Source organism: Ovis aries, chromosome 7 (assembly GCF_016772045.2).
Source record: "Ovis aries strain OAR_USU_Benz2616 breed Rambouillet chromosome 7, ARS-UI_Ramb_v3.0, whole genome shotgun sequence".
Classification (NCBI taxonomy): Eukaryota; Metazoa; Chordata; class Mammalia; order Artiodactyla; family Bovidae; genus Ovis; species Ovis aries.
Window position 1 is genome coordinate 97871450 of NC_056060.1, and position 25918 is coordinate 97897367.

General features: G+C 46.7%; 2 long non-coding RNA genes across 2 annotated transcripts in view; one reads left to right on the forward strand and one right to left on the reverse strand.

Annotated features, from left to right (window-relative positions):
• Positions 1–20007, reverse strand: part of LOC105609318 (uncharacterized) — a 32588-nt gene extending 12581 nt beyond the window's left edge. The window contains exon 1 of the long non-coding RNA XR_001041966.5: positions 19090–20007. This is a non-coding gene — a long non-coding RNA (uncharacterized LOC105609318). The remainder of the gene's footprint in view (positions 1–19089) is intronic.
• A 2066-nt stretch (positions 20008–22073) lies between these two features.
• LOC132660140 (uncharacterized) lies at positions 22074–25109 on the forward strand. The gene is made up of 2 exons (XR_009601383.1): positions 22074–22164; positions 23283–25109. It is a non-coding gene; the product is annotated as an uncharacterized LOC132660140 (long non-coding RNA).
• Positions 25110–25918: the final 809 nt, after the last annotated feature.

The window sequence follows — 25918 nt, forward strand, 5'->3', positions numbered from 1 at the left end:
GGACGAGCTGCGACACACAGGGCCGCGCCCGCAGGGAGGGCCTGTCCGCTCTGCGGCTGAGAAACCTCCCGCTGGGCAGTTCTCTTTTGAGGTCTCTCGTACAGTTGCGATTAGGTGGCCGTGGGACTGAGGTCATCCTGTGGCTTCTTCACTCTGCATCTGTGCCTGGGCTGGGAAGCCCCAAGCAACGGAGGACTGAAGTAGCTGGTGCGCCTCGGGTCTCTCTCCGTTTCTCTCTCTCTCTGTGGTTATTCGGTGTGGTTTCCCCACAGAGCAGCCTTAGGAAATCGCGCTTCTCACCTGAAGCATGGCTGAAGGCTTGCAGAGCGAGCACCATCAGGGATTCCTAGGAGCTGGGGGCCTTCTGAGCCCAGCCTTGGAAGCCCTTCACTGTCACTCGTGCAGTGACAAAATAACAAAGATGCCCTCCCCCTTGTTGTCCAAAAAGAAGGGGAGAACCACCCCCAAATCTGGCAGTGATGAAGCACATCAGATCTGGGAAAGCCAGCAAAAACCCAACATTCAAATGAAGATTCACATCCTTTCAACATAAAACCCCAAGGGTCCAGCTTTCAGTCAAACATCACTTATACCAAGAACTAGGAAGAGCTCAAACTTAATGAGAAAAGACAATCAACAGATGCCAACACCTTGATGACACAGATGATAGTAAAGGTTAACTGACAAGGATTATACACCAGTCATCAAAGAAATGCTTTAGTAAAAGCAATTATGAAAACACATGAGACAAATGGAGAAGCAGAGCATCTTAGCAAAGGAAAAAAAAAATACAAAGAAGAATAAGATGCAACTGGAGCCTATTACACAGAGTGAAGTAAGCCAGAAAGAAAAACACCAATACGGTATGCTAATACATATATATGGAATTTAGAAAGATGGTAATGATAACCCTGTATGCAAGACAGAAAAAGAGACACAGATGTGTAGAACAGTCTTTTGGACTCTGTGGGAGAGGGCAAGGGGGGGATGATTTGGGAGAATGGCATTGAAACACGTATAATATCATATATGAAATGAATTGCCAGTCCAGGTTCAATGCATGATACAGGATACTTGGGGCTGGTGCACTGGGACGACCCAGAGGGATGGTACGGGGAGGGAGGAGGGAGGGGGGTTCAGGATGGGGACCACGTGTATACCTGTGGCGGATTCATGTTGATGTTTGGCAAAACCAATACAATATTGTAAAGTAATTAACCTCCAATTAAAATAAATAGATTTATATTTCTTAAAAAAGAACAAGATGCATATTTGGGAACTAAAAATTGTAAAAGCCAAAATTAAAATTTGAAAGTCAGTGAAAGGGCTAACTAGAAAAATGGAGGAGACAGAGGAAAGAATCAGTGAGAATGAAGAGACCTAATTTGAAAAACAGAGAGAAAGCAGATTGAAAAAAGTGAACAAAACCTGTGAGACATTTGGGACTACAACAATTCCCAGAAGAAGAGACAAGAGAAAATAAGTCTAACTTGATTCTCAATGTAGGCAGAGGAAATATTTAAGACGAGGGAGAGTAAAAAGTTGGAAAAAAAAAAAAAAGTACGGTTTTTGCACTTCCCTCAAACTGATAATGGAGAAGGCAATGGCACCCCACTCCAGTACTCTTGCTTGGAAAATCTCATGGATGGAGGAGCCTGGTAGGCTACAGTCCATGGGATCGCTGAGGGTCGGACACTACTGAGTAACTTCACTTTCACTTTTCACTCATGCATTGGAGAAGGAAATGGCAACCCACTCCAGTGTTCTTGCCTGGAGAATCCCAGGGACAGGGTAGCCTGGTGGGCTGCCGTCTATGGGATCACACAGAGTCAGACACGACCGAAGTGACTTAGCAGTAGCAAACTGATAAAATGTTGATACCAGTAGACTATGATGAGTTGTGTATCTAATACCTAGACTAACCACAAAAAAAGCTGTACAAAGCTATACGCTCAAAGACACTATCAATAAAAACAGAATTCCAAAAATGTTCAAGCCAAATGAAGCCAGGAAAAAAAAAAAAGTTGAATTTATTGCTCACTTTGCAGTAAGGGAGAGGTGAGCTGGTTTGATACAGTCTCTCTGAGCGGAACAAAATTACTGGTTTTCTACTGGCTCTGGGGAAGCACAGAGTTCATTCACAGATCTGGGAGACTTGCAGAGGTGTAAGAGGTTGACTTCCTCTATAGAAGCATGGTTACATGCTGATGGGTTAGCAGTCCTGATATGTTTGCCAGGGTTAATCTGTCGCTGATTGACTTTTAGAAGCAGAAGACTGACACTGATTGGTTTATTTGCTGAGCACTGACCGCATGGTCACTGAGAGGTGGGTATTGCCTTGCTCTACGGGAACAGACTAGAGAGGGTGTGGAGAAAAGGGAACCCTCTCACACTGTTGGTGGGAATGCAAACTGGTACAGCCACTACGGAGAACAGTGTGGAGATTCCTTAAAAAAATGGAAATAGAACTGCCATATGACCCAGCAATCCCACTGCTGGGCATACACACCAAGGAAACCGGAATTGAAAGAGACACGTGTACCCCAGTGTTCATCACAGCACTGTTTACAGCAGCCAGGACATGGAAGCAACCTAGATGTCCATCAGCAGACAAATAGATAAGAAAGCTGTGGTACATATACACAATGGAATATTACTCAGCCATTAAAAAGAATGCATTTGAACCAGTTCTAATGAGGTGGATGAAACTGGAGCCGATTATACAGAGTGAAGCAAGTCAGAAAGCAAAACACCAATACAGTATATTAACACATATATATGGAATTTAGAAAGATGGTAATGATGACCCTGTATGTGAGACAGCAAAAGAGACACAGATAACTTTTGGACTCTTCAGAAGATGGGGGTGGGATGATTTGAGAGAGCAGCACTGAAACATGTATATTATCATACGTGCAATAGATCACCAGTAAGGTTGAATGCCTGAGACAGGGCGCTCAGGGCCGGTGCACTGGGACGACCCTGAGGGATGGGATGGGGAGGGAGGTGGAAGTGGGGTTCAGGATGGGGAACACATGTGCACCCACGGCTGATTCATGTCAGTGTATGGCAAAAACCCACTACAGTATTGCAAAGTAATTAGCCTTCTATTAAAATTAATTAATTAATTTTAAAAAACTGATGCCAGAAGCCACTTGCTATCATGGCTATTAAAAAAAAATCCATCTTTTCTTAAGTTTGTAGGCACTTTCTTTATTCTCACTATCATTTGAAAGTATGCATTTTAAACCTTATTTCTAAATTTGCAAGTCTTTTTACCCAGTAAAAGCATATTTGCTTTTATCAAAGTAGGGTAGGAAATGTTTATAAAAAGGGAGTCGGGCATATTCTCCCTTTTTCCCTGCTCATGACCAGTTGTCCTGCTTCTTCTGATGGCAGCATTGATTCCTCCACACGCATCATCCATCATATCTTTAGAGATATTTTTTGCTTTCCTACAACACGCCTGCGATCCTGATGAGCGCTGTCAGTCTCCTGGCCAGAGTGACGGACATGTGATCCAGGCCTAGCCAATCAGAACACCACGCTTCCTTGCTCAGAGTCATGTCCACAAATGAACTTGAGCTGGGCCCATCAGAGCCCTTCCTCGGCCATCGCACCCCTGGACCTTCATTACATGGGTGTTGCTGTGAGCTCCTGAAGGCACTGGCTGTGTCTGATTCACTGACGTATACCCAGCAGAGACCATAATGCAGGCATCTATTAGGTGCTTGGCAAACGCTTCTTGAATGAATGAGTAAATGCATGAATGGGTCATGGGTCAACAAGTGAATATTCAGCTGCTGTTTTTCAAATAAATGTAGAAAACTCTTAGGAAGAGTTTAGGGAAAGTCTCCCCACCTCCCCACCTTTCCCCAAGAACCCCCTTCCTGTACAGTTGCTGGAGTGGCAAGTCCTGGAGTGGCGAGTTCTGGAAAGGCGAGTCCTGGAGTGGCGAGTCCTGGAGTGGCTAGTCCTGGAGTGCTGAGTCCTGGAGTGCTGAGTCCTGGAGTGCTGAGTCCTGGAGAGCTGAGTCCTGGAGGGGCGAGTCCTGGCATGCTGAGTCCTGGAGTGGCAAGTCCTGGAATGCTGAGTCCTGGAGGGACAAGTCCTGGAGTGCTGAGTCCTGGAGGGGCGAGTCCTGGAGTGCTGAGTCCTGGAGTGGCGAGTCCTGGAGTGCTGAGTCCTGGCATGCTGAGTCCTGGAGTGCTGAGTCCTGGAGGGGCGAGTCCTGGAGTGCTGAGTCCTGGAGTGGTGAGTCCTGGAGGGGCGAGTCCTGGAGTGCTGAGTCCTGGAGTGGTGAGTCCTGGAGGGGCGAGTCCTGGAGTGCTGAGTCCTGGAGTGGTGAGTCCTGGAGGGGCGAGTCCTGGAGGGGCGAGTCCTGGAGTGGTGAGCTCAAGGAGGGAAGTCCTTGAGCCTGGGGGACAGCCAGGTGTGTTGTCCAAAGCAGCTCTATAGCTTCTGCAGACACGATGGCTGGTGCCCAGACTAGCCCCATATTTGTATCCATCGGTCATTCTGAGCATGGGTACAGCTGCTCCTCTAAGAACTCTCAAGCAAGTAAAGCAGTGGTAACATCTGTGGTCAGCGGGATAGACCTCAGGTGTCAGGGAATCTCCGGGACTGATGGCAGCCCAGGCAACCTTAGCTGTGCCCCAGGCAGGCTGGAGACAAAGGGACCTGGAATGACCTGTATCTTCCTAGGACCCTGGAAAAAAAGTGAAAGTGCCAGTCACTGAGTCGTGTCCGACTCTTTGCAACCCCACGAACTCTGCCAGGCTCTTCGGTCCACGGGAGTCTCCAGGCCAGAATACTGGAGTAGGTTGCCATGCCCTCCTCCAGGGGATCCTCCTGACCCATGGATCAAAGCCAGGTCCCCTGCATCAAGGAAGGCTTCTTCCTTCAGAGGTAAAGAATCCGCCTGCAAGCAGGAGATACGGGAGATGGAGTTTGATTCCTGGGCCAGGAAGATCTTTGGAAGAGGAAATGGCAACCCACTCCAGCAGTCTTGCCCTGGTAATCCCAAGGGACAGAGAAGCCTGGCTACAGTCCAAAGAGTCACAAAGGGTTGGACAGGACTAATCGACTGAGCACAGCACAAGTGCTGGAAAGCATCAATCCAACAGGAGTCGAGTAACTTGGTTTCTGGTACTGACTTTGTTACTTCCTCATCCTATAATCTTGAGCTAAAAATCCAGAGTGGTACTGCTTCTCGATGTCAAGACTGAAACATTCCTGCAGTCTCCAAGACTAATGCTTTGGCCAGAAACCACCCTGTGTGAGAGTGGTGGGGTTCCTCTCCTCCAGTCGTTTGTCTCCTCCCCCAGTGAGCGAAAGCCTTCAACCACTCAGAGCCTGTTCCCTTTAGAAAGCATCAACTTCAAGGTTATCACCTGGTGAGAGGTGCTACTTTAGCATTGATTGGGTACCTCAGTGACTGCCTGGCTGAAACGGTAAATGGCTCTGCACTTAGGATCTTTCCTTCAGATCATTTTGCATGAACTTTTCTGAAGCTGATATATAGAATATGTATCCTTTTTGAATTTTCATAAAATTTTCTGAATGTGATATACATAGCAGTATTATTGGCAGGGTAATTATGGAGGATTGGGACAGTCTTTTCATGATGTATTTCAATGGATAATGATGATAGATAATAAGAGTATTCACATTTTATGATCTTGTTTCCAGATGTAACTATAATTAGGAAGTAACGATGCTGACAGAAATGTATTTAAAAGTCAGTGAAGAAAAATGGAGTCCACAGACTCCAGCCCCACTCTCAGTTCAGTTCAGTTCAGTCACTCAGTCATGTCCGACTCTTTGCGACCCCATGAATCGCAGCACGCCAGGCCTCCCTGTCCATCACCTACTCCCGCAGTTCACTCAGACTCACGTCCATCGAGTCCATGATGCCATCCAGCCATCTCATCCTCGGTCGTCCCCTTCTCCTCCTGCCCCCAATCCCTCCCAGCATCAGAGTCTTTTCCAATGAGTCAACTCTTCACATGAGGTGGCCAAAGTACTGGAGTTTCAGCTTTAGCATCATTCCTTCCAAAGAACACCCAGGGCTGATCTCCTTCAGAATGGACTGGTTGGATCTCCTTGCAGTCCAAGGGACTCTCAAGAGTCTTCTCCAACACCACAGTTCAAAAGCATCAATTCTTCAGCACTCAGCCTTCTTCACAGTCCAACTCTCACATCCATACATGACCACAGGAAAAACCATAGCCTTGACTAGACGGACCTTAGTCGGCAAAGTAATGTCTCTGCTTTTGATTATGCTATCTAGGTTGGTCATAACTTTTCTTCCAAGGAGTAAGTGTCTTTTAATTTCATGGCTGCAATCACCATCTGCAGTGATTTTGGAGCCCAAAAAAATAAAGTCTGACACTGTTTCCACATCTGTTTCCCATGAAGTAATGGGACCGGATGCCATGATCTTCGTTTTCTGAATGTTGAGCTTTAAGCCAACCTTTTCACTCTCCTGTTTCTCTTTAATCAAGAGGTTTTTTTAGTTCCTCTTCACTTTCTGCCATAAGGGTGGTGTCATCTGCATAGGTATTATTAAAATAGTTTTTCACAGAAGGGGCTGAGTTAAAAGCCTTATCATCTTTACTTCTTTCAGATATATATGAAATATACGGCAAATTTTTTTTTTAATTTCTGAACAAATGAGTCACTTGTTGGAAGAAGAGGTTGATGCCGTTGCTCAGTCATTAAGTCACGTTGCACTCTTTGTGACCCCATGGACTACAGCACACTAGGCTTCCCTGCCCTTCACCACTTCCGGGAGCTTGCTCAAACTCAGGTCCATCGAGTTAGTGATGCCATCCAACCATCTCATCCTCTGTCATCCCCTTCTCCTCCTGCCTTCAATCTTTCCCAGCATCAGGGTCTTTTCCAGTGAGTCAACTCTTCACATCAGGTGGCCAAAGTATTGGCACTTCAGCATCAGTCCTTACATAGAATATTCAGGGTTCATTCCCTTTAGGATTGACTGGTTTGATCTCCTTGTTGTTCAAGGGAATCTCAGGAGACTTCTCCAACACTATAGATCAAAAGCATCTGTTTTTTGGCACTCAGCCTTCTTTATGGTCCAGCTGTCACATCTGCACATGACTGCTAGAAAAACCATAGCTTTGACTATACAGACCTTTCTCAGCAAAGTGATGTCTCTACTGTTCATATGCTGTCTATGTTTGTTATAACTTTCCCTCCAAGGAGCAAGCACCCAATAACTTCCCGGCTGCAGTCACCACCTGTGGTGATTTTGGAGCCCAAGAAAAGAAAATGTGTCACTGCTCCCACTTTCCCCCGTCTATTTGCCATGAAGTGATGGGACTGGATGCCATGATCTTAGTTTTTTGAATGTTGAGTTTTAAGTTTTAAGCCAGATTTTTCACTCTCCTCTTTCACCCCCATCCCTTTAGTTCCTCTCCGCTTTCTGCCATTAGAGTGGTATCATCTGCATATCCGAGGCTGTTGCAGACAAAAGCGAGAACTACAGTTCCACAGCCTCCAGAACAAAAACCACAATCACACCAAGAAGAAGGAGTGGTGTCACACATTTTTAGAGAAAAAAATAATTTTCAGCATAAACAAAATCAATTCTTAGTTTTGCAAATGAGAAGACTGGAGGTCCATATGGATGAGGTCCATATGTAAGTTGCTCAGAATCAGAAAGTTAATCAGTGGCTGTCAGATTACACATGAATCTCCACATATGATGTCTCTCCATCTCTATGTATCTAGAGCTAGATTCTTAATATCTATCCTGATACCTGATAGATACCTAGTAGATATGCCTATCTCCTCATCCACTATTTCCCAAATTTCAGGAGTTCACGATTCCCAGCCTGTGCCATACATACCTGCCAACTTACTATTGCGTGCTTTCTTTAAGTCAGCTCACATTTTCACTTAAATTTCTTTAAAAGCACCATATCACTAATGTAAATAAAAAATCGGTATCACTTGCCATAAACGGGTGATTAAAAAAACTCTTTTGTATCTGAGTGCAGGTAGACATTTACTTTCCAAACTTTGTGAAACTCTCCCAATATCACAATCCTTAAAGATCTGGAATCACTGGTCTAAGATAAAAGTCATTATAAGATACATGTGCAGCCTTTAAAAAGTTGTGACCTGTTGGAATATGAAAAAAAATGCTTTCAATTACAATATCTTCCTTTTTCAGCTCAGACAATTGGCTGTTGGCTTGTAGAAGTGATAGCCCTCGAAATCCTGCATTATATGAGGCAGGGAAAATAAGTCTTGGGAATAAGCTGTTGCATAAATAGAACCCAAAGTGAGGGAAGCATTTCTGGCTGGCACAATTCCGACTCTGCATCTTGCTAGCTGTGCAATACTGGCCTAGCTGTTTCAGAATTATTTTTTATTTGAGTATGGCCACGTTACATTGCTGTGTTAGTTTCCACTGTACGGCAAAGTGAATCAGCCATACGCACAGATACATGTCCTCTTCTCTGGATTTCCTTCCCATCTAGATCGCCACGGAGCTCTGCGTAGTTCCCTGAGCCATGCAGGAGGTTCTTGTTAGTCACCAATAGCAGTGGACACGCATCAATCCCAGTCTCCGAATTCAGCCCGCCCACCCCTTCCTCCTCTGGGGGTCCATGTGTTTGTTCTCTACATCTGTGTCTCCACTTCTGTTCTGCAAATAAGATCATCTATACCAGTTTTCTAGACTCCACATATATGCATGAATATACAATATTTACTTTTCTCTTTTGGCTTATTTCACTCTGTGTGACAGTCCATGTCTCTACAAATGACTCTATTTTGTTCTTTTTCATGGCTGAGTAATAGGGGCTTTCCTGGCGGCTCAGACAGTAAAGAATCTGCCAGCAATGCGGGAGACGTGGATTCGACCCCTGCGTTGGGAAGACCCCCTGGAGGAGGGCATGGCAACCCACTCCAGGATTGTTGCCTGGAGAATCCCATGGACAGAGGAGCCTGGTGGGCTGCAGTCCGTGGGGTCACAAAGAGTCGGACACGACTGAGTGACTGAGCACGCAGCCCAGCAGCCCGTATTATATACGGACACACCTTTCTTATCCATCCCTCTGTGGATGACACTTAGGTTGCTTCCTTTACTGTCTCGTGAAACATTTAAAAAGAGAGGTTTTCTCTGTTTTAAAAATGGGGACCATCAGTGCCTTTCAGGGCTATTGTGAAGATTAAGGAGGAAATATGCATATAGCAATTAGCATGGCACGAAGAACACAGTGGAGTCTCTATATATCGGACTAAATGGTAAACTGGGTTTTTGCTGTTTTCCCATTTCTGGAATCTGATGTCTTCAAGGTCTTTGTAATGTTCCGATATGAAAAGCAGTGGGAGTTTCTTTCAGTATTAGGAACTGCAGTCAGTTTTTTACCCCATATTTTAAGACAGGGAAACTGAGCCATAGGATGGGTCTGCTATGTGGTCCTAAGTGAAGGCAACAGTGTGTCCTGAGAGCTTAAGCTCCCGATGCTCTCCTCTGCGCCACTCACCAGGGCAGCTGAAGAGGCTGCAAACGTTTTGACACTCACCCTTTCTAATAAGAAGTGGGTTCCCTGCCCCCTCCTCTTGGTGCTGGCTTGCCTCTGCGGTTATCTAATGGAAGCTGGAGTGAGTGAGGCTCTGCCAGTTTCCTGGCCCAAATCTTCAGAGACTGGTAGCTTCTGTTTCCTGTTTCTGCAATTACTCATTCTGAGAGCAGAGTCTGCCTGTGAGAAATCAGATGGCCCTGATGGACAGGCCACGTGCAGAGTCTTGAGACTCCATGGAGGGGAAGAATGGCCCAATGGAGTTTCCACTTCTAGCCATCCCCCCCAAAGCCCCAGATGTGTGAGGAAGGACTTTTTGAACCCTCCGGAGAAAGCCAGCCACTACCCAAATACCAGCACAGTTTAGTTCAGTTCAGTTGCTCGGTCCTGTCCGACTCTTTGCAACCCCCTGGACCGCAGCACGCCAGGCCTCCCTGTCCATCACCAACTCCCTGAGTTTACGCAAATCACTGTCAATGCCAGAGGAGCAGAATAATCACCAGACACAGCCTGACCCAAATTCCCAACCCAGGGACTGTGAGTTGTTTTTTTTTTTTTTTAATTTACTTTTATTGGGAGCTTCCCAGGTGGCTCAGTGGTAAGAATCCAGCTACCAACTCAGGAGACACAGGAGACATGGGCTCAATCACTGAAGATCTCCTGGAGGAGGAAATGGCAACCCACGACGGTACTCTTGCCTTGAAAATCCCATGGACAGAGGAGCCGGGGGGGTGCTGCAGTCCATGAGGTCGCAAAGAGTGGAGCATAGTTGCTTTACAACGTTTTGTTAGTGTCCACTGTAGAGCAAAATGAATCAGCCACGTGTATACATCTATTCCCTCCCTTCTCGACTTCCTTCCCAACACTATTTACAATAGCCAGGACATAGCAACAACCTAATGGAACAGATACACAGTGGAACATTGCTCAAACATAAAAGGAACAAAACTGCGTCATTTGTAGAGACCTGGATGGACGTAGAGACTGTCACACAGTGTGAGTGGCTTTAAGCAACTACAATGGCTAAGCTTTGTTACCCCAGAAACTGGAGCACACTTACCATCTCACATGATTAGCATACAACCCTCTGAAGTAGGTAGCGCGTTTCCATTTTACAGAAAAGGAAACCATAGAATATTAAAGTGGCTTCCCTGAGATTCCATGGTACACAGTGGCAAAGCCACACTGCAGCTCCATTTCTTGACTCAGCCCACGCTTGTACCACTGGATGCCACTTCTGTGCGCTGAAGAGAAAGGATCTTCAGTGTTGCCGTGGCAACCCTGCCTCCCTACGGGTGTCCAAAGGAGAATGGTACTCGGGGGGCTCCAGCTGTCTCCAGCTTCTCTCTGCCTCATTTCTCATCTTCACAGCCATGCCAGCCCCATCACCCTGGACAAGCTCGTCTTTTCCTGTAGTAGCTGTGGGTTACTGAAGTTACTGAATGTTCCGGAACAAAGAAATACTTTAAAAGTATCAGCTGTTAGGGAACAAATGTATGGATACCAAGGGGGAAAGGGAGGGGTGGGATGAATTGGGATAATGAGATTGATTTCTACACAGTGTTGAGACTATGCATAAAATCATAACTAATGGGAAGCTACAGTTCAGCACAGGGAACTCGACTCCACGTTCTGAGGTGATCTACATGGGAAGGAAATCTACAAAGGAGGGGATTGCATGTATCTGTTTAACCGATTCACTTTGCTACACAGCAGAAACAAACACAACATCATAAAGCAACTAACCTACAATATAGATTGAAAACTAAAATGATTTTTTACCTGAAAAAAAATTAGCTTTCTCATGATTCTGAATTCCAAAATTCTTCTCACAGTCAAAAACATCATGAGGAATAAGAGCCCTTAGACCTAGAGGCTTTGGGGTCGACCATAAATTCTCCAAGCGAATGTAAACACTGTATGTGACCAGAGGCCCTCCAGTCAGTCCACACGTGTAATGTGTGACCCACCTTTGCTGGCGTGCACACACTTGGTGGGGTGTTTCGGATGTATGCTCAGGGCCCGGTGCTGCACCTCCACCAGTTTATCTATTGATAACGTGTCAGGATCTGTGCTAAACTCTTTGCTTGGGTTATCTCATTTACTCTCCACAAGAACACCATGAAAAGTATTTTTAGTGAATTCACATATGATTTTATGATTCCACCATCTCATAAACCACTCCAGGTGCCAAAGTCATCTAGAGCAAAAGACCAAGATGACTCAATGCTTCTCTTTGGATGAAGCTATTTTATAACAAAGAATCGGGCACGGAGAATAGTTAGAAACAGAAGAGGGCAAGAAAAAAAATACGATTTTTATTCTCATCGTTCCCCCAAAGATAGTGGAGACTATTTCCTGAAGACTCGAAATAAAACTCTTTTAAACTCATGTTCCCTTTTACTTCCTGAATAAAATTATCAAGTATCTCCTGTGTGCCAATGTGTTTTTTGGGTCCTGCAAGAAGCAGGCATCAAGACAGGCTGAAACATGCGAGAAGTGTATAAGGGGGAACGTGTAAGGCTTCAGGAGAGGCCGAGCGAGCCCTCGGACCATGGTGCAGGTCTGACTCTAGTGAAGGAGAGACGGAAGGAGAGAAGAAGCAGGCGTGGGTGGACGCTTCCTAGGTAGCCATGCGGTTCAAGGAAAGTTGGGCAAAGCCAAGGGGCAGTCTCAGAGCCCAAGGTGCCCATCAGAGGAGTCTCAGGGATGGGCCTGCTTCAAGTCTTGGCCCTGCACAGCCAGTGCCTGGGAGCAGCCCATGGCGAACACGGTGCAATCACGATAATGTCCAGAGCCAGGCACCTGGAGCCATCGGTCCCTGCAACTGGAAATCCGAGGGCCACATCCTCATGCAACCACAGACAGGAACTTTCCCATCCACCAGAAAAGGGAAGGACTGTCACCCAGCCTGCTCCTCGCCCACTCCCAGTGCCGCAGAATCCATTCTGCTGAGCCAGCAAAAGCCTGACTTTTCTCACCGATCCTCCCAAACCTGGAGACACGCAAACAGAATGAGGGAATGTTTCCTTTTGGCCACACCGAGAGGCGACCGGGATCCTAGTGGGCAGACCAGGGATCGAACCCACACTCCCCGCCTTGGGGAACTTAACCACTGGACCACCGGGGAAGTTCTCCCAAGAGAATTTTTTTTTTTTAACCTTTATTCAACTCGTTTGTTGATATATTCCTGGCTGGTTTGTACGTCCTTACTTGCATTTGGTAAAGAACCGCCTGACAATGCAGGAGACACAGGAGAGGTGGGTTCAATCCCTGGGTCAGGAAGATGCCCTGGAAGAGGAAAAGGCACCCCGCTCCAGTATTCTAGCCTAGGAAATCCCATAAACAGAGGAGACTGGTGGGCTACAATCCATGGGGTCGCAAAGAGCTGGACACGACTGAGTGAGCATGCACCCACACACTCTCATTGACCAGGTATTAGGTCAGGAAGCAACAGTTAGACCTGGACACGGAACAACAGACTGGTTCCAAATAGGAAAAGGAGTACGTCAAGGCTGTATATTGTCACCCTGCTTATCTAACTTATATGCAGGGCACATCATGAGAAACGCTGGACTGGAAGAAACACAAGCTGGAATCAAGATTGCCAGGAGAAATATCAATAACCTCAGACATGCAGATGACACCACCCTTATGGCAGAAAGTGAAGAGGAACTAAAAAACCTCTTGATGAAAGTGAAAGAGGAGAGTGAAAAAGTTGGCTTAAAGCTCAACATTCAGAAAACGAAGATCATGGCATCTGGTCCCATCACTTCATGGGAAATAGATGGGAAACAGTGGAAACAGTGTCAGACTTTATTTTTGGGGGCTCCAAAATCACTGCAGATGGTGATTGCAGCCATGAAATTAAAAAACACTTAACTCCTTGGAAGGAAAGTTATGACCAACCTAGACAGAATATTCAAAAGCAGACATTACTTTGCCGACTAAGGTCTGTCTAGTCAAGGCTATGGCTTTTCCTGTGGTCATGTATATAGATGTGAGAGTTGGACTGTGAAGAAGGCTGAGCGCTGAGGAATTGATGTTTTTGAACTGTGGTGTTGGAGAAGACTCTTGAGAGTCCCTTGGACTGTAAGGAGATGCGACCAGTCCATTCTGAAGGAGATCAGCCCTGGGATTTCTTTGGAAGGAATGATGCTAAAGCGGAAACTCCAGTAGTTTGGCCACCTCATGCAAAGAGTTGACTCATTGGAAAAGACTCTGATGCTGGGAGGGATTGGGGGCAGGAGGAGAACGGGACGACAGAGGATGAGATGGCTGGATGGCATCACTGACTCGATGGACGTGAGTCTGCGTGAACTCCGGGAGATGGTGATGGACAGGGAGGCCTGGCGTGCTGCGATTCATGGGGTCGCAAAGAGTCAGACACGACTGAGCAACTGAACTGAACTGAGAGAAGATAAATTATGTGAATTCAATTCACCATCGTAATTCATTTGTTTTTTACAATCACATCAGCTACTGTGTGAGGAGTGGATCAAGAAAGGCAAAATAAAAGCAGAGAGACCACTTAGCACCCAGACTAAAGAGGCCAGAATGGAGGTGGAGAAGAGAGGCCTGACTGAAGGTCTATTTGGCCGATATAACCAACAGGCCCACTGGTAGACCAGACGTCCCTGCCTTCAGCTATGGCACAGTTGAACACATTATGGAAGTGGAGGTTGTGAAGAGGCCATCACAAGGGTAAACTAATACACACTGTCACCCTCAGCGTCTCCCATGACCCTCCTATGGAGTGGCCATCTCGAAAGATGCTTTTAACTCCGCCTGATCATGTACCATCCTGCTGTGATTGCCACAGAAAGGCCCATCACTGTCATTTTTTATGACTAATATTGGGGTTTTTTAAAATTTTATTTTCCAAATGAACTCATCTATTAAGGGCAAATGAGAATTCAAACCATTTTATAATACTCTCTGGAAAATATTGTTAGAGCTAAGCAATTTTCAATTAAGTGGAGATAATACCTAAAATAGGAAATTCACCTGAAGGCTGGAAAGAAGTTACAAAAGCACGTATAAGTATCAACGTTATAGAAGCTCGCATCTTGAGACTTTCATGTCCAACAGCCTAGACCCCCCCCCAACTGAATTTTTCAATGAGAATCCAAAATTACCTTTAAAAATTGGATTTCCTTTCTGGGCACAATACCTGCCTCATTTAACCTACATGGAAGCTCGTTCTGTGAGACTGAGATCAACCTACAAACTTACCTTCAGGCTTCATTCCTGGAAAAAGTCTAGGGTGAGTGTGCAACAGGGTCTGCCCCCTCCCGTGCACACCCACCTTGATGCCATGCCCTTCCTGTGGGGGATCACTGAAATGTCTTCAGGGAGGGCAGGGGAAAGAGCTTGAGCTCCACGCAGGGGGGGAAGGACCTCCAGTGCTGCATAGTTGGAAAGTGAAAGTCGCTCAGTTGTGTCTGACTCTTTGCGACCCCATGGACTGTAGAGTCCATGGGATTCTCCAGACCAGAATACTGGGGTGGGTAGCCTTTCCCTTCTTCAGAGGATCTTCCCAACCCAGGGATCGAACCCAGGTCTTCCGCATTGCAGGCGGATTCTTTACCAGGTGAGCCACAAGGGAATCCCAAGAACACTGGAGTGGGTAGCCTATCTCTTCTCCAGCAGATCTTCCCAACCCAGGAATTGAACCAGGGTCTCCCGCATTGCAGGCAGATTCTTTACCGATTGACCTATCAGGGAAGCACGATTAGAGGAGATCCAGAAAGGAAAGTCACACCTCAGGAGGATGTTTAGGGAGGTCTGCTAACCCTAACTCCAGACTGGATGGTGGATGGCGCTGTCCTCTGTCTCACCTGTGAATTCCTCCGTGATGCCTATATTGCACATGGAAGCAATTCAATGAATGGACTGAACTCAGTGAGGATACAAACACGAACAGATTTATTTTTCTCCTTCCACAGCTTCCAGCACGTTCTGACGGATCTCCTTCCTTCCCCTTTTAAGGGCATCCCAGACAGATCTTGTGACCTTCTTTGGTTTCATGAACAATCTCCCTCTAGTGATAAAGATTCATTTTCACATTCTCTAAAGTCCTGTCCAATCTAAAACAAAACTTGAACCTCCTATCTAATCCTAAGCTCTACCAGCCTCCTAAGTGTTAGTCACTCATTCTTGTCCTGCTCTGTGCGACCCCATGGACTGTGTGTGGCCCACCAGGGGTTCTCCAGGCGCTCGTGTGCATAGCCATCTCTTTCTCCAGGGAGTCTTCCCACCCCAGGGGCTGAACTGCTTTGCAGGCAGATTCTTCACCATCTGAGCTTCTGTCCCTTCCCTATCTCCACACCACCTGCCTGCACCGTCCACTCCTTTCCACTCAGGCCTGACCCTTGACCCTGCGTAGGGGACTTGCAGTGGAAACTGAACATGGCTTTTGCCTCCACCTTCTGCCATCTCTTCTGCACTTTCAAGGTCAGTACATGGAAAAGACAGGTGAAGGGAAGAGTCAGAAGTCCTTTTATCCCTCTGGTCACTCTCACGTTCTCCTTTGACTGCAAGGCCACCACTTCTGTGCTGAGCGAGTGAGTGATGGTTGCTCAGTCGTGTCCGACTCTTTGCGGCCCCGTCGACTGGGGCCTGCCAGGCTTCTCTGTCCATGGCGTTCTCCAGGCAAGAGTCCTGGAGTGGCTTGCCATCTGCTGTTGCCCCTCCTTCAAAAGCTGCCTTTATGTGGGACACATGGAGTGTTCTTCCGAGTCACCACAGGAGCTGCTGTGTCGCTCTGTTCCCGAGGGAGTCATTTGCTCCTGGGTCGCTCTTGCTGGACTACCTCTGAGTTCCTGCCTCCCATGGGAGCATCCTGTGCACACTGCCCTCTCGGAAAGATTCTTTCTAAATGGCTGTCAGACTGTATATTTGTGTTCCTCCAAAGTTCATATACTGAAGCCCCAGTGCCCAGTGTGATGGTGTTTGGAGATGGGGCCTTTGGGAGGTGATTAGGTCATGAGGGTGGAGCCTCTGTGATAGGATTCGTGCCCTTATGAGAGACAGTAGAGCTTGCTTCTCTCTAGTCCCTGCAATGTGAGGCATGGTGAGAAGATGGCCATTTGCAAGTCAGAACCTGCCCACGGTGGCACCCTGATCTTGGACTTCTCAGCCTCCAGAACTGTGGGAAATAAATTCATGTGGGGTAAGCCACCCCACCTATGGTGTTATAGTCAGTCCAAGCTGACCTGGACAGTGGCTTACGCCTGACCACCACCTTCTGTGGGTGAGAGACACGCAGGCCAGACCCTGAGCCTCTCTTCCTTTCTCTCCGTCCAGCCATCGCAGGCTGCACCATCCACCCTCAGACCTCCAGAATGCTCCAGGTTGTAATGAAGCCTCCTTCGCCGTATTCAGGAAGCAGCCTAGACTCCAACATCAAGGGGTCGAGCCCTCAAGAGCGCTCTCCTCTGCCACCTGGTGGCAGGCTGCAAATGCGCCCATGCTTCTGAGCTCAGCCTGCACGCAGCCAGGGAGTGAGATGCCAGCTTCCCTTTCCAGAAGCATCCACCCCAAAACCCTGTGACAGTTCTCCAGGAATCTTGTCACTTGAATCTGGAGATGAGAATGCCGCAGTAGTCCCCATGTGACCAGAACTCTTCAGGTCAATGAACCCAGGGTGAGCTGCCTGCAGAAGTCACATGCCTGCTTCACACAGGATGTTTGGGGGGGGCGGGGTGCGAAGCAGGCGGTTATAGTAACGTGATCAGTAGATCACCTCTGAAAGCCATAAAGGGCACGTCTGCGAGCTCCCTGTCACTCTCTTGAGAACGCTGGGGAGCTTGTCTGCTCTCAGCTTTGGAGCTTTACGAGAAACTCTGAGGAAACAGAGTCTCACACATCAACAGGTTGTGGACCCCGACTGAACTGGCTCCATGGATTGTTCGCTGGACATATAAAGAGATGAGGAGGCTGTGTGTCAAGGTTGCAGTTAGCTGCCTGGGTCACGGGGCGTGCACAGTGAATACACAAACGGAGGTAAACTGGTAACCAGAGTCTGACCATCCCTGTGCTGAGTGGGCAACAGCACACTAGAGACACATAATGAGGGCATCTCTGGTCAGCCAGCAAACACTAGCAAGAACCTGGATGGGTTTGCAAATGAGACCTGTCCCCGCTCCATGACCAGGCACCGTGACTGGTGTTGGAGGAGTATTAATAGAAACGTTCAGGACCCAAGGGTAGTGGAGGGGGGCCAGGTCTCGTTTGCCCAACCATTCAGGTACCCAAAGGGTAAACGAAAATGAACCAAATCCCAGATCACACGCCTTCCTAAATGGATTTGCAATTGCATTCACTGGGAGCAGATTGCAATATCAATATACTACAGTATAATGAACTGACTTGCTATTCAATCTTCATGAGGAAGCTTGCAGCTTTTCCACTAAACCATGAATTGTATTTATTTGAAGATCAATCCCTCCCCACCCCCAGTATTCACAGGAAGATGTGCACTCATGGAAGAGACACAGTTAGCCCCCCAGTTCCCCAGCCTCAGACTCAGGAGAGTACTAAGCCTCATACATCATTGCCTCTGAACTGTTGCTAATTTCTCAGTGTTTTATGCACACTGAATGTTCCTAAACATTCCATAAATGGTTATCTTTAAAGATGCATCAAATTGGGAGGGGGAGGGGATGAATAATATCCTGGACATAGGATCCATCAATCCAATCAGGGAGCATTTCCTGCCACTGACTGGCTCTTCCATCACCAGGACTACCCACTTCCCACAGGTAATGACTCGGCTCCATTTACTTGCATAAGAAAAAGTGTTTTAAAATTTTTTCCCCATGTATTAACATCCTACTAAGTGCTGGGAACTCTATATAGATTTTCTCTTAAAACAACCATAGAGGGCTTTCTTGGTGTTAGATGGATAGGAATCTGGCTGCCAATGCAGGAGGACACGGGTTCAGCCCCTTGTCTGGGAAGATCCCACGTGCTGCAGGGCAACCAAGTCTATGAGCCACAACTATTGACCCTGTGCTCTGGGACCCGACAGCCACAGCTCCGAGGCTGGTGCGCCCTAGAGCCTGTCTCTGCAGAGAAGTCCCCGCAGGGAGAAGCGAGAGGGCCGCAACCAGAGAGCGGCCCCGCAGGCGGAAACCAGAGGAAGCCCACCAGCAGCAGCGGAGACCCGACACAGCCAGAAAAAAAAAAAAAAGCAAACAATGTGCTTCCCATTTAATAGGCGAATAAATGAGGCTCGCAGATGTTAGGTAATTTACCGACACTCATGGAATTAGCAAGTGTGGCAGAGAATTTCTAGCTAGGTCTCGCTAACCCAGAACCTACACCCTTCTCACCCACCACCTCTTTAAAGAAGATTAAAGAGAAATATTCTGAGAAACGTAGCCAAGTTGTGGGGAAAGAAAGCTCACCCACTTCTACTAAATAGATCCGTAGCAGCTACACCCACATTAGATATATTGTGGGCCAAATACTTGAGAGTTCTCTAAAAATCCCCAAGATGGATAACATAATTATGAAGTTTCTTTACCTTAATGGTGTAACACCAAAATAAGAATATCAGTTTCTCAGTCCTGCTCCATTTACGAGTCACCAAAGTCAGGGAATCTCAGAGTAAGGTTTCTGCCTCATCTGGTCCCATGGTTCCTTCTAGACTCCCCATGTCTCCTCCCACAGGTCCTCCAGCCCTTGCTCAGGCAGAGTCAAGAATGAGAACTCATTGACTCCCCAGGCAGTCCCTCCCATCTTTGCAAAGCTCGGGTAAAAAACACTTCCTCATTCTGAGCACGAGTCCCATGCCCTATGGTCTCCATCCACGGGTCTTCCTTCAGGGACACAGGAAAATTTGAATCCATCTTTTACATGGTAGCCCCATCTCATATTGAAGCATCCACACCTCTCCTAGCTTTCTAAAATACAAATACGACATGATTTTTAAACCCCTTCATTAGTCTAGTCACTCATTTCCGGTCTCTGCTGTTACCCTTTCCTCTGAGCCTGGCCAATTACAGAAGCTTCTTGACTGGTCTTCCTGAAAGCGAAAGTATTAAAGAGTTAGTTGCTCAGTTGTGTCTGACTCTTTGTGACCCCACAGACTCTACAGTCCTTGGGATTCTCCAGGCCAGAATACTGGAGTAGGTTGCCATGCAACCACTTCCCAACCCAGAGATCAAGCCCATGTCCCTATATTGCAGGCAGATTCTTTACCGTCTGAGCCACCAGGGAAGCCTGCTTCACTTCTAAACTCCTGGAGTCCAAACAAACTCTGCTCAGAAACTGGAATGTTTCTTTAAAATGTAAAAATGATTGATTGTGTCTCTCCCCCACCCCAAACCTTCAAAACAACTCACATGCAGAACAAAATTCATTCTTCTTTCACTGCTGTATCAGAAGCTCTTTCTTGTTCTCAGAGTGTGACGGACAGCCAAGCTGAAACAAGATAAGTTGTGCATTGCTGGGTGATTTTGCAATTGCTCTGTATTTGATTTCTTAATACATTGTGTGGACTATGAACAGAGAAGTACAAAGGTGAGTTTGGTTTGCGTAATCTGAAACACAAGCAGGTCTAAAAGTGAAAAACTTTCACCTCTGGTTCTGACCTTGGAAAGATTTCACAAACTTTTCAACTCCTTGTAGATTCCAGCTCTTCTGACAAAAACCCTGGCTTTCCAATGCTATGAACATCTAATATGAAGCAAGTTTGTTTTTAATTTTTTTTCTTTTTTTAAAATTAATTTAATTGGAGGCTAATTACTTAACAATATTATAGTGGTTTTTTCATTAAAGAAGGACATTCCCCAGTCATTCTTAATAAGCCCCAAATAATATAGCTGAAAATATTATTGAGGCATATTTCATGCTACAGCCTCTAAACCAGGAGTGTTCTGTGTAGAATCCATGGGCCCTGGAATGGCATTTGAAACCCCCTGTGTGTGTGGTGGGGCGAGAGGTTAGGAAGGCAAGGGAAGGAGGTGCACGTAATCGACCTGGCAACCTGCACTCTCTACGTGGACTGTACAAGGGTGTCTACTTGTCTGACTTCCCCAGAAACTGATTCTGTGAAGGCAGAGTTCAATTCTGCCCTCTTAGCCTCAGTTCTACCCCGTGGTCTAGGGTGGGGACTGGGACCTGCTGGGCATTCAGCCAATACAAGTTTAAAACATCATAAATTCACGGAAGGGTGACCAGACGCCCCTTAATGAAAACCCCCGAGTGAACCACTGAAGCCACATGGGAGGATCAGACGTGTTCACCTCTCATCCATGCCTTCATCCTCAACAAACGTCTCCTGAGTTTTTACTGAGAGCCAGCACCGTGCCAAGCAGAGGCAGTCGATGGAGAGACTGCAGACAGGCCTGCCTGCCGTGCGGAGTCTTCAGCCCCGTCTCGGACTGAAATTCACGTTAAATCGGTAATCATAGCAATGTGCAGTTACAGACTATGAAATTCTAGGAAAAGCACAGGAGAACCTAATTTAGTGACGAGGTCTTAGAAAGTCATCCTGGGAGAGTGATGTTTCAGCTAAGAGCTAAAGGATGAAAAGTATTATAAGTAACTAGGCAAAGATCTCTGCCAGGCTCAGCACAAAAAGGTCTCTGCTTCTCAATGGCGAGGTTTCTGGGAGACATTCCAAGAGATGGGACTCGCTTCATGTTGTAACTTGTCTCCAGAGATGATGGCCCCTGTAGCTCCCCGCTTTGTACCCACATGCCGCTCCATTGTCTTGAATTTGAATTGGCCTTTCATGGCTTTGGCCAATAGAACGTGGCAGAAGGGACGCTATGCTAGGGCGCCTTCCTCCCTCTTGGAGCCCTGAGCCGCCGTGTCCAGCTGCTCAGCTGCAGCGGGAGGTCAGGGAGGAGCACTGGGGCCCAGAACCGTGGTGGAGGAGGCCCTGCTGGACGTCCAGCCCACACTAGACCATGGCGTAGAACTGAGGATAAGAGGGCAGAATTGAACTCTGCCTTCACAGAATTCAGTTTCTGGGGAAGTCAAATGGCAGCTGACCATCCAGGCATGAGAGCCTCCAAACCAGGGAGGTCAAGCTGAGCCTTCTCTACTCACAGAACCATGACAGATAATAACAAATTATTGTTTTAAGCCTGTAAATTTTGGAGTGGTTCATCACACAGCAGAAGATAAGCACTCGCCTTGTTGAGACTCATTTGGGGACTTAAGCTAAGAGACCTAGGTTTCTATCAGCTGACAAGTCCTCCTGAGAATAACACGTTACAGGTGTTCCTACTTGCAAGACAGGAAAGAAGAGTTTGATCTTCTCAATGGATCCAGCCTCTATCTGCCCATCTGTTAAGCTTTTCATTTTTCTGGACTAGAGAGGAGTGGCCTTCGACAAGGCCCTACCCTGACCTTTGACCTCAGTCTCTTTTAGAGACTCTACCAGTTTCTGGCAGCTAATTACACTTCTGTGATTTCCAAACCTTCCCTAAAAGTCCAGCCTCAAGGCAGACAAAGGTGGTGCTTGACTTGCAGTTTCCGGGGCCCATGGATTCTACACTGGCATTTCCCTGTTGATTTCATCTCTTGCTTTACAGGACCCAGTAGCTGGTGGAAGCCACTTGCTTTCTGCTACTATCCTGTCCTTCAGGTAAGTCTGGGAGGGAGAGCAGGGCAGAGGAGGAATCATGCTTTGAACCCGGTTAGTGTTTTTGTTTGCACAGCTTGTGTTATTAATACTCATGTTTGGCATAAGTAGCTACCTTCCCCGTTTACACACAACCTGTGGTGTTTATGCCTCTGTTTGAGAGCTGAACCATCAGCAAAGGAGTCTAGTTCCCTAAAGGCTGAATGCAGGTGGTTCTGAATCCTGCAGGATGCCAGTTGTTCAGAAAATCCAGAGACACAAGCTTTAATTGTGGCTAAAAATACACTCACTAGAAGAATCAGTCTCCTTAGGACTGTTTGGAGTGGATAAAAGCATACACGGATTCAGCAGTCTTCAGAAAGCCCTGCAGAACAAAGAAGTGGGCAAGTGGAAACAAATGAACTTTATTAATGGGTGGGGAGGTGAAGATTGCTAATACAGGACAATATGACTTCTCTTTATTTGAATAACTGGCAGTCCATTTTACTTAGCCAGTGACCATTACCTCGGAATGTGATTTCAGACTCAACAAAGCAGTGTAATTTAAGTTCCGTCATGACTTGTCAAACTTCAGGCAGGCTGCAATAAATAATTCAGCATCCTTTATAGAATCACAGCCTATTAAGGCTGGCGGAGAGCTTAGAGATAGAATTATGCATCATGTGATATATTATTATTACATGATGTATTATTATTATATAATTATTTGTACATTTCCATGTATATTAACTGAGTTAATATTTTTCCATCAGCCACTAATTCACTACTCAAGAAAAAAGTTATCTGTGAAGGAAAAAAAAATAACTCATCTTGACTGGTCAGAACGAGTCGAGATAAACTGATACACGCGTATAAGCATAGGTAAAAGTGACACTCTCAAAAGCTGATTTGCAGAACACCACCCTAACACCCAGCAGGACCCAGAGACCCTGGTCAAACAACACTACCACAGTGTTCATCATGTGCTGGACACTATCCTCAGTGTTATCTATATTTAATTCATTTAATCTTTTCAAAGTCCCTATGAGGTAAATCGTAAGAGCGAGCCGTTTTCAAATTAAGAATAAGAATATGTCGTGAGCCAAGGATTGTAATGAACTCATTTCCATTTTGTTGTTCAGTCACTCAGTTGTGTCTGACTCTCTGCAACCCCATGGACTGCAGCACATCAGGCCTCCCTGTCCTTCACCATCTCCTGGAGCTTGCTCACACTCACGTCCACTGAGCCGGTGACGCCATCCAACCATCTCGTTCTCTGTCGTCACCTTGTTATCCTGCCTTCAATCTTCCCCAGCATTGTGGTCTTTTCTGATGAGCCAACTCTTCGCATCAGGTGGCCAAAGTACTGGAGTTTCAGCTTCAGAGTCAGTCCTTCCAATGAACATCCAGGACTGATCTCCTTTAGGATGGACTGATTGGATCTCCTTGCAGTCCAAGGGACTCTCAAGAGTCTTCTCCAACACCACAGTTCAAAAGCAGCGATTCTTTGGCACTCAGCCTTCTTTATGGTCCAACTCTCGCATCCATACACGACTACTGGAAAAACCATAGTTTTGACTAATGGTTTACATGGGCCTTTGTTGGCAAAAGGTCTCTTCTTTTTAACATGTTGTCTAAGTTGGTCATAACTTTTCTTCCAAGGAGTAACCATCTTTTAACTTCATGGCAGCAGTGATTTTGGAGCCCATTTCTGTACACCTGCAATAAAAATGGAAGAGGAGGAGGAAAGGCAAGAAAGGACAGGGGTCCAGAACTCGCTCTCTTCCTTGGACAGGGAGCTCAGGTTAGACTCTCCAGTCCAGTGTGTATTTCCACTCTTAATTCAAATCCTAAACACCTGGAGAACCTAAGAAGAGTTCAGAAGATAACGGTTAGGTTAAACTCTACGTAATCTATGAAACCTTGAATGAATCTACCCATTTTTTCCTCATGCCAAACCTTCCTAGTCACGCCTAGTCTTCTGCTACTATTCTTAGAGAAGAGTCTGTGGTGCCCGGAGAGACAGCCAGAACTACAGTCCCCCTAATTCTTCATAACCAACTACTCTGATCATAGCAGATTAATCAAGGGTGGTCACTGCTTCAAAGACTGCCATTGGTGATACTCTAGCCAATAATCAATAAAGAAGCCATAAGCATCAGTTGGACTAGACGGAGCAGTGAGACTTGGACGATATCTTCGGTGCACGTCCAGAGCTCATTCCATGTTATTTTGATAAGATATAGGAAAGAAGGGGCAAACGCTGGATTCTGTGTTTATGTTTTTGGCTTCATTCATAGGCTATAAGGAAAAAAGGAGAACAAAGAGAATACAGCAAGGACAACACGCCCCAACTCCCTTGCTGGGCATGCGTCCTGCTCAAAGAGACTGAACAAGGAACTGTACGGCAGAGAGTTCCTGAAGGGTGTGGCGCAGCCTACAGCGCTCCTGGCGACCTGGGCTGGGGAGGAGGGGTGGAGTGGTGGGTTAGGAGGCTCTGATCATCCAGAGACAGCGACTGGTACAAAAGCTTAACCCAGCTGGGCATTCAGCCCTGGAGGATATTTTGGGTTTCCTGCCGCTTCAGGCCGAGCCCAGTTCTGACTGATGCACTCTCCAATCAGATGCATCGTTCCATCTCCTCAGGCCCTGAGTGAGGAAAGGCGAGGTCAAAAGGCGGGGATCAACCCTGAGTGCTATACTGATTGATGTCCCTCCACACGGAAGCAAGCATCAGCAGGGAGAGAAGAGTTCCCCTTCTGACAAGTTATTCACTCGGCAAATGATTACATACCTCTTGCTATAGGCCAAGTCCTGCTCTAAGAGATACACAACAGAGTTTTATTTAATTCTCAAAACAGCCCTACAAGTAAGCAGGACTTACCCTTGGTGGGAACTGGCTGATCCCACCAATTGTTTGTATGGAGAAGACAATATTGTTGGTGGACAATAAAGCAGACATGCTCAGTCACCTTAGTCATGTCGGACTCTTTGCCACCCTATGGATGGTAGCCCACCAGGTTCTTCTGTCCATGGGATTCTCCAGGGAGGATTGCTAGAGTAAGTTGCCATTTCCCTCTCTAGGGGCTGTTCCCAATCCAGGGATCGAACCCACGTCTCCTATATTTCCTGCATTGGCAGGTGGGTTCTTACCACTAGTGCCACCTGGCAGAAATGTGTATCAGTTCAGTTCAGTTCAGTCGCTCAGTCGTGTCCGACTCTTTGCAACCCCATGAATCGCAGCACGCCAGGCCTCCCTGTCCATCATCAACTCCTGGAGTTCACTCAGACTCACGTCCATCGAGTCAGTGATGCCATCCAGCCATCTCATCCTCAGTCGTCCCCTTCTCCTCCTGCCCCCAATCCCTCCCAGCATCAGAGTCTTTTCCGATGAGTCAACTCTTTGCATGAGGTGGCTAAAGTACTTGTCAGCTTTAGCATCATTCCTTCCAAAGAAATCCCAGGGCTGATCTTCAGAATGGACTGGTTGGATCTCCTTGCAGTCCAAGCGACTCTCAAGGGTCTTGTCCAACACCACAGTTCAAACGCATCAATTCTTCGATGCTCAGCCTTCTTCACAGTCCAACTCTCACATCTATACATGACCACTGGAAAAACCATAGCCTTGACTAGACGGACCTTAGTCGGCAAAGTAATGTCTCTGCTTTTGAATATGCTATCTAGGTTGGTCATAACTTTCCTTCCAAGGAGTAAGCGTCTTTTAATTTCATGGCTGCAATCACCATCTGCAGTGATTTTGGAGCCCCCCAAAATGTGT